Here is a 14,617-nt window from a genome sequence, read left to right as displayed (position 1 = left end):
TTATAATAAAAAGTCCATGATGTGCTAGAACTTGACAACTTACGTAGTTCAGAATAGGCATGAACCAAGTTCCCATGGACATCTGAGCATTAAAAAAAAAAACACAGATAATGAGCAATGGTGGTTTTTTGAAGTATATTGTTTCTTCTATGTGCAATTTCAATACTGGATTTGAATTACTGAACCTTAACTTTGATAGCGTGTTATGAGTAAGGCTAGGAAAAAGGAAGCTTGTTAAAATATCTGCAAAAAAGATGGAACAAGCTTCTTGGACAAAACAATAGAAATGAGAGGCTCTAAAACAGGTCTAATGGGTGAAAGGAAGACAGAACAGAAAGTAATATCAGACAGGAGAACAGCTAAAGTAAAGCCTGGGTCAACTCACCAATAAGATCAAGTCAACAGGAAAATGTCAGCACTTTGATTGGCTGGGATGTAAGTTTGGAGGGAGACTTATAATAGTATCCATTTTTGTGAGCTATGTTGTGAAGAAAGTTGAAGTATCAATAACCTAGTTAAATGACTAGCAAGTTAATGATAAAATATGTGGATTTAAGCCAAGATTCCTAAAATATGGATTAGCCACGTGGCATCACCCTCTCCAGGCAATCCTGTGAGGCTTTCCTGGAGGCTGGAACACATTGGCAGAAAACTATGACAGGAGAAGAGAGAGCTATTAGTACAGGGACAACAGCCTATCCAAAGATCTGGTGGCTCTGGAAGGTGTGGCTCTGGGAGAGTGGACTTCCTAGTTTTCAATGGAAAGGACCATTCAACCCATAAGAAAAAGATTTGTCCTCTTTATCATGCATACAATTGGGTCTATTCTTAGAACTAGAAGCATAAAGCATACTTCTTGATTATTCACTCTCATTAAATCCTTCCCAAGTCCAACAGCCATACAGAAAACTATTGCATTTTGAATTTCACTTTTTTTTTTTTTTTTTGAAACAGGTTCTCACTCTGTCACCCAGGCTGGAGTGCAGTGGCATGATCATAGCTCACTGCAGCCTTGGCCTCCCGGGCTCAAGCAATCCTCCCACCTCAGCCTCCTGAGTAGCTCAGTCCCTGAGTAGCTGGAACTACAGGTGCATGCCACTACACCTGGCTAATTTTTGTGTTTTTTGTGGAGATGTGGTTTTGCCATGTTGCTCAGGCTGGTCTCAAACTCCTGAGCTCAAGCTGTCCACCCTCCTCAGCCTCCCAAAGTGCTGGGATTACAGGCACAGGCCACCACACCTGGCCTGAATTTCAATTTTTTTTTTTTGAGGCGGAATCTCGCGCTGTCACCCAGGCTGGAGCGCAGTGACGTGATCTCGGCTGACTGCAAGCTCCACCTCCCGGGTTCATGTGATTCTCCCGCCTCAGCATCCCGAGTAGCTGGGACTACAGGCACCCGCCACCACACCCGGCTAATTTTTTTTGTATTTTTAGTAGATGCGGGGTTTCACCATGTTAGCCAGAATGGTCTCGATCTCCTGACCTCGTGATCCACCCACCTCGGCCTCCCAAAGTGCTGGGACTACAGGCTTGAGCCACCGCTGAATTTCAATTTTAAGTTTGTATTTATTGAGCAACTACTATATGCCGGATTTGTACTACACACTGGGAATATAAAACTGCAAAACAAAATCTCTGTCCACAATGAGTTTGGTCTATAGGTTGAAAACTGCATTAAATAATTTTAAAGCTATGTATTAAGGAATAAGCACAAGGGAACATAGAGGAGGCAAATCTAAATTAGACTTGGAGGTTGATTATCAGAGTAGGTCATGATACAGCAGAATCTTAAAGTAGGAGTTATCCTCCAAAATAAGTAACGAAAAGAAGAAAAGACTAAGGAAATAGCATGTTCAAAACCATGGTAACAAGAAAGAAGGTGGTGGAGGAATTCTACTTCTTGCTATAATGAAGTAGCCTGAACATATCAACCACTTCAACTTGAAAACCACCAGGAAAGTTGGGACAGGGAGGATGAATATAGATAGATATAAATATAGGACAGCCTCCAAAATAGTGAGATCTATTTGAGGGGCTAAGATACAAGCGAGAAGAGAAGCTCATTGATGTGAGCTCATTATTACACGTGCCATTATTTCCCTCGGGGCATCTGCTGATTTCAGCTTTTCAGGAGAGAGGTTGAGAAGCTGGGCGGAAGGCTGCTACTAAGAGACAGAGAAACTAGCAGAGCTTCAGCAATTTCGTAAGACTGAAGAGATAAAAACTGGAGTTCAGGCTTGCCAAAGCAGTCAGGGCTTTAAGGGACCAACATCTCAGAGAAAAGGAAGAAGTGTGAAGAAGTGATCTTGACACTCAGCAGGAGGATCCCTTCAGGATATTGGTGAATACCTTGCAATACGCCAAGAAACTAAGACAAAAAAACAAAAAAACAAAAAAAAAACAGCTAAAAAGCTTCCAGCTGCCTGGGGGTAACTCTGAAGATTTCTGAAAGGGCCAGCATGCTGAGTTTGAATGCTAAACAGCCAGTAACCACACAGATGGGGACAAAAGTAGCAAAGGAAAATGGCCAACCATAACACAGAACTATTCTAATGGAAAAATACTGCCACCAATGCCTGGCATTTTGACACTCATGATACAAAGACCGCATGCCAGAAAATACACCACAGCTGTTACCAGAAGAACCAGATGCTTTTGACACATTGTTTCAATAAGAACCAAACTCCTTGCCCACGGTCACCTACCTCCTGTTTCATGGGGGTGCATCTGGGAAAGGGAATGCACCCACATGTGGATATGTGGGTGGATATGCTATCATATGCGGATGTCTTGCTTCAGGGAAATCTGAGAAATATTATTTTAGCTTTCTAACCCTATAATATCCAAATGCAAACCAGAAGGGGATTGGCATGGATGCTGAGTAAGCTAAATTCCAGTACATCTCCAAAGCTCCAAACCATTAGAGGGCATAAAAAGAGTTCAAGAAAAATCCAATCGAAAAAATAGAATGCAGGAAATAAGGGAGGAAAGGCTTATAATAAGAAAGGTAGTTTTCATTTTCCAGCATCATGGTCGAATACATGCCTAGAATAACCCTCCCACTGAAAACCAATAAAAAATAAGATATACAAAATATTTTTTTTTCAAAATGTATCTCAAAACAAAATGAGGGAAATCTCCAAAAGCCAAAAATAGATTGAAAGCAGGTATCCAGAAAGATAAGTTAGTACTGATTTTTTTTTTAAAAAAAGAACACACTGAGAGCATCTATACATACCTGATAACCATCAACTTGCATTTTTATGACAATTCAGTGGCTAACTCATTTTAAAAAGTGATAATTACAAACTTTTAGTACTTAGCTCCATAGTCTCAAAATATATGAAGCAAAAAATGGTAACGAAAATTTAATGAATCCATGAGCAAAATGGGAAATTTTTTTTAACACAACACTCTTTCTAATGTATATATCAAATAGGAAAAAGAATAACAAGTACATACAAGATTTGAACAACACAATCAAGTACCTAAGACATAAACATATAGCATATTCCATATAACAATTGGATAATACTCACTATTTTCAAGTGTAGAGTGAACACATGTAGATACTAAATATATATCAAGTAAAAAAGTGAATTATAATAAATTCCAAATTATTTAGCATCATATATAACCTCTCCACAATGCAACTGAATGAGAAATCAATGGCAAACTAGAAAAGCTCCACAAGATTGAAAATTTTTAATGCACACTTTTAAAATAATCATGGGCCAAAAAGAAACCAAAATGGAAACTTAAAAATTACTTAAAAAGAAAACACTTGTATGACTCAGTTATAGAAATATTTAGAGGGACATTTATAGCCTTAAAATGCCTGTATTTTAAGTAGATAAAGGTAGGAAAATTCATGACCAAAACATCCAACTTAAGTTAAAAAAAAAGACAAGCTAGAAAATGAACAAAATAATAAACCCAAAGAAGGTGAAAAGAAGCAAGTAAGATGAAATTCAATTAAACATAAATCAATGTACATTATATAGAAGGTCAAAATAAAAGCCAAAAGTTGGTTAAGCCTTGTATCACAATGTAATAGTCTTTATTTCTGAAAATGATTTTTGCTTTTGTTGTTGTTGTTGTTATTTGTTTAGGGTTTATTTTCCATCCTATTACTTCTAAACTTTCTGTGCCCTTATATTTTTGGTGTGTTTATTAGAAACTACATATAGCTAGAATTTGTTTATCAGTGTGACAATCTCTGTCTTATAACTGGAGAGTTTGGTTGATTTATGTTTACTTAATTATTAATTCACTTATTCCTTGTCTTCTTTTGGATTTTTATTTTCTTTTGGCAATTTTATTTTTCCCTTTAATAATTTATGAGCTATACTTTCTCTAATTATTCTCTTTCTAGTTAATGCTATCCTTACCCTCCTTTTTAAAAATATAAGGATCTTAAAATACCCTAGCCCTAATCATTCCCCCCCAACTTATATGCTATTATTGCCCAGGATGTTCATTTATATATAAAGTTATACATATATAATTATACATATATAATGTTTTATATATAATTATACATGTAAAGTTATATATATATAACTAATTAGACATTAAGTTTTTGTGTGATTAATGTTGGTTTACATTTCTTCATATATTTATCATTATCGCTATATACCATTTCTTCTTACTTCTCAGGCTTATTTCTGGCATCATTTTCTTTGACTTAAAAGACATCTTTTAGAATTTCTTCTGATTTCTAAACTCTGAGTGGTAAGCTCTCTATTTTGTTTGCCTGAAATATTTTAACTTGTTCTTGAAAAATAATTTGGTGGATATAGAATTCTAGGTTGAAGGTAATTTTCTGTTATCACATTAAGGATATTATGCCATTGTTTTCTAGCTTTTATTGTTGCTGACATTTTAACAGTCTTCTTTTGTTAAGTCATCTGGCTTTTTTCCAGCTGCTTTTAGGATTTTCTAATTTTTTTTCTGTTATTTCACTATTGGGTGTATAGTTGTGGGGATTTTTGGTATGCCCTGCTTTGGGTTAGCCAGCTTTCCTGGATCTGAGGTTTAGTATCTTTAAATAATTCTGGAAAATTAGCTGGGCACAGTGGCTCGTGACTGTAGTCCCAGCACTTTGGGAGGCAGAATGATTGCTCAAGCCCAGGAGTTCGAGATGAGTCTGGGCAATGTGGAGAGACCCTGCTTCTACAAAAAACATTTTAAAGTAGCTGGGTGTGGTGGTGATGGTAGGATCGGCCCATCTGGAGCGTATGCTGTGAAGATGCCAGCTGCAGCGCGGGGTTGGGAGGCCTGGCTGAGGCTGCAGTCTCCATGGAGCCGGTGGGAACCCTGCCCCCTTCCAGTTGGTTGGGTGGAAACCCCATCCTTCCAGTGCAGTTGCAGCCTCCCAGCCACAGCTGCCCACCCAGGCATCCCTGCTCTCTCAGGGGCCCAGGAAGCCTCCCCTGCCCTCATAGGCTTGGAAATGCCTCCTCCAGCTACCTGGCCTGTCCCTGCTGCCACCACCCACTCCAATTTGAGAGCAAAGTCGAGGCCAAGCCCAGGTGCTGTCACAACCCAGCTGGGCATGCACATGCTCTGGGAGTGCTGACATGCCAGCCCCCTGCTGCCTTAGCCCCCTCCGGACTTTGGGCACTGAGGAGCATGGGAGGGAGCCCTAAGCGGTGCTGAGGGAGGCTTGGAGTTGCCCTGCAGGCGCCCCTCCACACAAATAGCCTGGGTGCCGTGGAAGACACGATTGATGGTGGCAGGAGGCAGACAGGCTCCTGGGCAGAAAGGGGTGGGTCCTAGTGAAGCCCCACCTTCAAGCCAGGGACAGCCTGAGGCATGGGGTCCTGGCTGTCAGTTCCTCCCTTCTGAAGTCCATTAAAAACCCTACTCAGCCAGACTCACAGAGATGTTCGGCAGAACAGCTGTGGGAAGGAGCTACCCAATTTGGGCCTCCTCGACTGGTCTGGGACAACCTGCCTGCAGAAAGAAGCTACCCACTCTGGGTCTCCTTCCCACTGAGAGCTGGACACTGGTCAGGACAGCTTGCCAGAGCTCTTGTGTTTCTCAGTGAAGCTCCTCTCTGCCTTGCTCACCCTCTAGTTGTCCACCCATCTCATTCTTCTTGGACACAGGACAAGAACTTGGGATGTGCCAAATGGCAGGATGGAAAGAACTGTATGTAACACAAACAGGACTGAAACATGCCCCTGCAACTCACCACTTTGTGGGTAATGAGAAGGAGAGAAGAGCTGTGGTCCTTCAGGGAGGCCAGACCTAGGGGCTACCCAAGCCAGGGCTGTGACACCCTCTTTGGGGCTCTGTGCTTCCTGGTGTCTCCAAGCTTCCATGTACCACCACGTTCCCCTCATCTGAATGCAGGTTCCCATAGTGGAAGCTATGTGCGGTACATCTGGTCCAACTGCAGCCTTGCACGGAGCCAGCATCTGTGCCAGCTCCTGAACCTGCCTGCCCCACCGCAGCAGCCTGTGTGCCTGGTGGTGCACAGTGGCTGGACCCAATGCTTGCTAGCCCTGGGCAGGTGTGAGACCTGGACCAGTAGCATGAGCCAAACACAGCCGGCCAGACCAAGTGGGCACCACGAGCCCAGAAGGCACGAGCAATACTCAGACAGAAGGTGCCACCCACCACAGAGGTTTCTGGCTGGCTAAGTGAAACCCCAAGGGTCCCATGGCAGTGGTGTGCACCTATGGTCCCAGTTACTCAGGAGATTGAGACAGGAGGATCACTTGAGCCTTGGAGATCAAGGCTGCAGTGAGCTGTGTCTATACCACTGCACTCCAGCCTGGGCCACAGAGTGAGACTCTGTCTCAAAAACATAATGATAACAATTCTAGAAAATTATCAGCCATTATCTTGGAATATGCCTGTTTTTTATTTATTATTATATCCTTCTAGAACTCTGGTTACATGTATGCTAGACCTGGCTATTCTGAAATGTCTTCATCGCAATCTCACAGTTCTTTGGTTATCTGGCTAGGCACAGAATTATAGGTTGAAAATCACTTTCCTCAGAGATTTGAACGTATTGCTCAAATACATTCAACTCCGTAGTATTTTACTTTCCAGTGTTGCTGCTAAGAAATATGATGTCATTCTATTCCCAATCCGTTGTATATGATGTATTTCTCTTTATCTCTACTTATTTATTTACTTATTTTCTCCTAATCACCAAATTGGAAACATTCACAATAATGTGCCTTAATATGGATCTTCTTCATCACTTGTGGTCACCCCCTTTAGTCAAGAAACTGTTGTCTTTCACTTGCAGAAAATTTTCTTATATTTTTTCTTTGATAATTTCTTCACCTTCATTTTATCTGTTCTCTTGATCTGGAACTTTTATTGTTGAGTTTTGGATTGCAACATATCCTATGTATTTTTTTAATCTCTCCAGTTTTCCATCTGTTTGCCCTTTTGTTCTAGTTTATGAACAATTACTTCAACTTGATCTTTCAACCCCCGCCCCCCGACCAACCCTTTGTATGAGTCCGGGTTTCACTCAGTCATCCGGGCTGGAGTGCAGTGGTATGATCACAGCTCACTGCCACCTCAAACTCCTGGGCTCAAGCAGATCCTCCTGCTTCAGTCTTTCAAGTAGCTAGGACTACAGGAATGTACCACCAAACTCAGCTAATATACTTTTTTAAATTTTTGTAGAGATGGGGGTCTTGCATATTGCCCAGGCTGGTCTCCAACCCCTAGTCTCAAGCAATCCTTCTGCCTCAGCCTCCCTAGTCTCTGGGATTATAGGAATGAGTCACCACACCTGGCTTCAACACTTTATTGAATTTATTTTACACATGATTTTCCTAGGGTTCTGTTTCTTCTGTTCTATACATATTCCTTTTTATAGCCTCTTATTCCTGCTTCTTGAATGTACTTTAAAGATTTTTAAAGAGGATTTAATGTATATATATATGCATATGTATATTTACATATATAAAACACAACATGTGTATTTTATCCTTCTTCATTACATTTCCCTTTTTTGTCTATGATTGTTAAGATTTCTGTCTTTCTGGGCTGGACGTGGTGGCTCATGCCTGTAATCCCAGCACTTTGGGAGGCTGAGGTGGGCAGATCATTTGAGGTCAGGAGTTTGAGACCAGCCTGGTCCCAACATGGTGAAACCCCATCTCTACTAAAAATACAGAAATTAGCACCTGTAACCCAAGCTACTCGAAAGGCTGAGGCACGAGAAATTGCTTGAACCCGGGAGACAGAGGTTGCAGTGAGCTGAGATCATGCCACTGCGCTCCAGCCTGAGCGACAGAGCAAGATTCTGTCTCAAAAAAAAAAAAAAAAAAAAAAAAAATCTGGCTGGGCACGGTGGCTCACGCCTGTAATTCAGCACTTTGGGAGGCCAAGGCGGGTGGATCATGAGGTCAGGAGATCGAGACAATTCTGGCTAACACGGTGAAACCCCTTCTCTACTAAAAATACAAAAAATTAGCCGGGTGTGGTGGCAGGGAGGCAGGAGAATGGCGTGAACCCGGGAGGCGGAGCTTGCAGTGAGCCGAGATGGTGCCACTGCCCTCCAGCCTGGGCGACAAAGCGAGACTCTGTCTCAAAAAAAAAAAGATTTGGTTACAAGATTTTCTCAGATTCAGAGTGTTTAGTATTCTTTGGCTGTTTCTTCATTTTTAAGAATAAGGCATCAAAAAGTTGATTTGATCCTGTGAGTCGTGGCTGTGCTTTTCAACTGGTGGACTTTACTGTAAAGCAGAGTTGCTCAATAGCGGTGCTATTGATATTATGAACTAGATAATTCTTTGTTGTGGGAGGCTGTCCAGTGCACTGTAGGATGATTAGCAGCATCCCTGACCACCGCCCCTTAGATGATAGTAGCATCCCTCCTTTATTTGTAACTAAACAATGTCACTAGGCATTGTCAGATGCCTAGTGGGAGGGAAGATCAAGTCGTCCCTATTGAGAACCACCACTCTAGTGTGATCTGGCTAAGATTTTGTTGGGGCTCCAAACAAGCATTTCAAAGTCATCTTTTTTTTCTCATGGGGTAGTCAATTTTCACTGCAAAAAATTATCCACTCTCCTGCCTGGAGGTTATCATCTGGCTACCAGTATTCCCAGAGCAAGCTGGGAGTCTCGCTATTAGGTATGCGGCTTTACACTTAGTTCTCCCATCACCGTGCTCGTTTTCTTTTTGTTCTTCTTTTTTGTTTTGAGAGACAGGGTCTGCTCTGTCACCTATGCTGAAGTGGAATGGCATGATCATAACTCACTGCAGCCTGGAACTCCTGGACTCAAGCAATCCTCCTGCCTTGGTCTCCCAAAGTGCTGGGATTACTGGGATGAGCCACTGCATGCGGTCTCCTTGCTCATTTTCATTGCAGCTCCTAACCCCACCCTCAGTCGTGCCCAGTGCCATTCAGCCCAAAGCCCAGTTCTACTCCTGGAGAGCAACACAATTCCAGTCTTATGTCAGGATGAAAAAACCATCTGATTCTAGCTCTGAAGAGTCAGAGAGTTGACCTAGTGATCTAATTGCTTCTTACATAGGCTTTCAACTAACCTTGTATTAACCTTGTCTACATCATGATCTTACTGATGCCCAGCACCTCCAATTCCAGGCTTTCTGAGCTCTGTCGTGTGAAGCAACTTGCTTCTTGCCTTCCACTACTTCTTAGGTTTTACTTTTTTCTGGGTTCTGCTAAGTTCATCTACACTAGCCCATTTGCTTTCCGGCTTCCAAAGGTTTCTTCCCCCATTTTTTTTTTTCTGTTCAATTTGTCCTTGTGGATTTTTGCCACGTTAAAGTCCTTACTGTAATCTTAGTGGTGTTTTAGAAGTGAGTAAAGGTAAAAGCATGTATTCAACCCACTCTTCAATAAGAACTCCGTTGCTGCATATTTTAGTAAGTCCACTGTTTTAATAAGACCCTTTGTAAGTTACTTTCTCTTGACTTTACCCCACTTACCACCTAAGCAGGGCCATTGGAGAAGAAATTGTGGGCCTGGGGTCTTTCTGATTACCTATAATACAGATGATGACTTATCCTCTCAATGCTATTGCTGCCCCTAATTTCTCCGTACCTACTTGTCTTCCTTTTTGTAAGAGAGAAACCATGACATTTATCTCACTGAATGTGTTTTATCAGATCAGGCCAGGAAGTCTATGCTACGTCATGAAAAGTGGCTTTTTAGGAAAAAAGCACCTATAGAAACACTAAAGTATGCTCAATTGGGTAACCTACCTTTGAAAGCTTATCTAGATTCGCAGTGTTTCCATTACTCACTGTGAGTTAAGGTGAACTGCCAATTCCCCACCTAGTGTATCAAAACAAAAGTGACTTAACAAGACAAGGAAAGGAAACAGAATAGACTGAAACCACAGAATCTTACATGTAATTTAAATTTAAGTTTATGTCCTTTCCTATTTAATGGAGGCAGAGATATGGAAGTTGAGGTCCTTCCTTCCCAAACTGTTCAAATGAATCTAAAAGAATCAATTATTGAAGAGTGAGAGTTTCTGTTTAGCCAGGCAATAACTTCACTACTGCTTAAGCACTGGTGTTTACAACATGATTGAACAGGGAGGACCTGACAAATGAGCTCTCTGTGGGTGTGCATGCCAATATCAATGCTGCACCCAGAAAGCATGCTAGACGGGGTTATGTTGATTCTTGGAGAAGTTTGCCTTTAACAACAATGCCAATTGCACCACAGACACATCTTCAACACAAAAGCCCCACCTCAAAAGAAAAACTTTTTTACAAAACAGTGAACACATGTTGGCCTGTTTGATTGGGAAAAGCCTATAACCATGATAAAAAATGAGCCTGGTGCTAAGAAAAAATTAGAACAACAGTGAGAGAAGAGGCCAAATGTTATTGAGCAGGTCTTTCAAATTGGTGGCCTTGAACCATTGGACATAGGACTTTAAAATTTCATATTTTCATTCTAGTGATAATCTAATGATATTAATATAATCATTACATCAAAAATATTTTGAAAATATTCATCAGGCTATTTCTTATTCCCCTCATTTATTATGTTTCACAGTACCCTACTATAATTCATGCTGAGCCCGATGGTGCCCAGGGAAGGAGATACTAACCAGAAGGAAGTTCCACAGAATGAAGAAGAGATGATAGAGGGCAAGTAACCATAAGAATAGAAAGGGACAGGCCAGGTGCAGTGGCTCACGCCTGTCACCTCAGCACTTTGGGTGGTGGGAGGATTGCTTGAGCCCAGGAGTTTGAGACCAGCCTGGGCAACATCGTAAGATCCTGTCTCTACAAAAAAAATTAAAAATAGAACAAAATAAGGATAGAAAGGAACATAGAAGCCCTTCTGGAATGGGGAAGAAATGAGGCAAGAAGTCAAAACCAGTGTCTTCCTTCTCCTTGATCACTCAACCCCTCTTTGCCTTCATCCTTCCCTTTCTGTTCAAATTGTTTCTGCCTAAAGTAAATCCTTCTGTAGCTCTTTTAGCAAGGAATGTGAGTGGTAAATCTTCTCTGTTTTGTCTTAAAATATTTTTATTTTGCCTTATTTTATTTTGACAATTGAATGATAATTTAGTTGGGGATAGAATTCTAAGTTGACAGTTTTGCAACTTTTATTCCATTGACTCTGAATTTGATAATTTCTGTTGAAAAGTCTATTGTCATTTTAACTAATGTTCTCTTTTAGTTTAAGTTTTAAAAATCTTTGGGTGTCTTAATATTTTCTTTTCATTTAAGGTGTTCCATCATTAGTTATCCTGAAGATTCATGTCTTTCATTAATTTAAGAAAATTCTCAGACATTATCTTTTGAAATACTGCCTCTCCCACTCTTCATTCTCTCCTTTGGAAATTCCTATTAGATAGGCACTGGACATTTTTCTTCTTTCTTCCATATCTCTTAAACTATCTTTCATATTTTCCATTTCTCAAGCTTTTGAGAGTCACATTTGTCTATATTTCCTTAGATCTATATTTCAGGTCATGAATTGTCTATTTAAGAATTAGTGTAGCTATATTTTTTAATTTTAAGAAATTTTATTTTTTAAAAGTAGGACTTTGATCTTATTTTCCTGTAATTCCTATTCTTTCTTATCTCTTGTTTTAAACATACTTATTTTATAGTGCTATAAGCTGAAGTGCTTGGGAGGGAGTATATAACTGCTGTTTGTTGAATCTGATAACTTTCACATACGGTGGATTATTTCCTCCTGTATTTTGTCATTTCACTGGGGATCATTTTTTCTTTGTAGCCTTGGGTTTGGAAGTACCCTGTAAAGTAGCTTATTTGTTTGTTTATTTATTTATTTATATGGTTTGGCTGTGTCCCCACCTAAATCTCATCTTGAATTGCAATCCCCATTATCCCCACATGTTGTGGGAGGGACCCAGTGGGAAGTGATTGGATCACGGGGGCAGTTTCCCCCTTGCTGTTCTCATGATAGTGAGTTCTCACAAGATCTGATGGTTTTATAAGTGCCTGGCATTTCCCCTGCTAGCACTTCTGCCTCTTGCTGCCCTGTGAAGAAGGTTCTTTCCTTCCCCTTTGCCTTCAGTCATGATTGTAAGTTTCCTGAGGCCTCCCAGGCAATGCAGAACTGGAAGTCAATTAAACCTCTTTCCTTAATAAATTACCTGGTCTTGGGCAGTTCTTTATAGCAATGTGAGAACAGAGTAATACATTTATTTTTTAATTTTTTACTTATTTATTGAGACAGAGTCTCACTCTGTCACTCAGGCTGGAGTGCAGTGGTGCAATCTCAGCTCACTGCAACCTCCACCTCCCAGGTTCAAGCGATTCTCATGCCTCAGCCTCCTGAGTAGCTGGGACTACAGACACGCACCACCATGCCTGGCTAATTTTTTTTATTTTAGTGCAGACAGGGTTTTGCCATGTTTGCCAGGTTGGTCTCAAACTCTTGGCTTCAAGCAATACACCCACCTTAGCCTCCCAAAGTGCTGGGATTACAGGCATGAGCCACCATGCCCAGCTTATTTGTTTATTTAATTTTTGCTTCTGGCAGACTGTCAAGTTGAGGTTTACATTAACTTTGTGACTTGGGGAGTTTCTGGACAATACAGGAAGTTCCACATCTGTCCATGGAGTACCTGGGGTTTTAATTTCTTGAAAGAGCTTATGTTGTTTTCTGCCCAAAGACCTAGGCATTGACATGTTTCCTCTGAGTCTCCCTGAGACCGTAGGGAGAGTTCTTCTAGTCGTTCTTTCACACAGGCACATCTCTCTCAGTGTCCCTGAATAGGCTTAAGACCTATGGTCTTAAATAGCATTGTTAATTTCTAAGTCTAACATTGCAGAGTCAGCCTGTGTGCTTACCACAAGGCTTTCACATCTTTTTTCCATTTCTGGTATGAGGAGTTTCCTTTCACTATGTAGTTACATATAATTATATTGTACCTCTAAATAGCTACATTGCATTCAGCATTTTGAGGTTTACAAGAGAAGATTCTGTGTTATCTTAGTCCTCTTTGTTGCTAGAACTACATGTTTAGCACTGAATCTTTAATTTCTTGGCAAGCATCTGTGGTTGCTTTTATGTCTTGATTTTAAAATGACAGTTAACTGTATTCAAAGTAGTACTGATGTTTAATTCTTTTACCAAAGTCAAACTTATTTCATTGAAGTGAAAATTCAAAACTAAAGGCAATTTCATAGAAAAAACCTTTAGTTTTATAGAAAAGTTAATCCATTGAAACTTCCATTTGCTTGTATGAAAATGATATGATACAGTGGAGTCATGAACTACTTTGATTGTTATAAACCAATGAGAAAAAAATACAAGAAGCAAATGTAATATACGAATGATGGGTTCAATCCAAGTGGAGGCATGAAGTGAGTGAAAGTTTTACAAGTAGTCAAATAGAGATAACTGGTAGAAGAATTGAGTCATCACACAGCAAATACTATAAAAGGCATATTGTCATAAATGATCAGATAGGTTACATAAATTTCACTTCTGTACACAGAAGTTCAACAGTTCATGACCACTATGTATAGTAGTAAGTATGCAGTTAAAAAAATTCTGAAAACAGTGTGTTTTATTCATTAGCGTTGCATCGGGAGGATACAGTGTTAAACTGAATATTTCATTAAAGTAACCGATGGCTGATTTTTTTAAAAACCTAGTTCATTGTTTTCTTTCAGCAACACTATACCCTCTATTTCATGACATACATATTGGTAAATAGATTTTTAGGTTATTTAGTTTTCTTTTTTTAATTTTTAAGTTTAAAAAAATTGTTGCTCATATAATTTAATAAAGCTACATGAATCAGAAGTTTGTACCTAATTTTTTGTTTGTACATATTAAGTAACATTTAAATTAAAACAATTCAAGTCATCATTAAAGATCCAAGTAAGAAACAGTGGTATATAAGTGTTAAAAGGAAACTTGAGACAAGTCAAATTTGATGGAGTTTAATTGAGCAAAAAAAAAAAAAAAAAAGGAAACAATTTGTGAATAGGGCAGCCTTCAGAATTACAGCAGAGTCAGAGAGACTCCAGGGGTATATCGTGGTCAGAACAAATTTATAGATTAAAAAAAGTAAAGTGACGTACAGGGATCAGAAGTGAGGTACAGAAACAGTGAGATTGGTTACAGCTCAATGTTTGCCATATTTGAACACAGTT

Source organism: Pongo pygmaeus, chromosome 9, assembly GCF_028885625.2.
Source record: "Pongo pygmaeus isolate AG05252 chromosome 9, NHGRI_mPonPyg2-v2.0_pri, whole genome shotgun sequence".
Lineage (NCBI taxonomy): Eukaryota > Metazoa > Chordata > Mammalia > Primates > Hominidae > Pongo > Pongo pygmaeus.
This window is presented reverse-complemented; position numbering follows the sequence as displayed.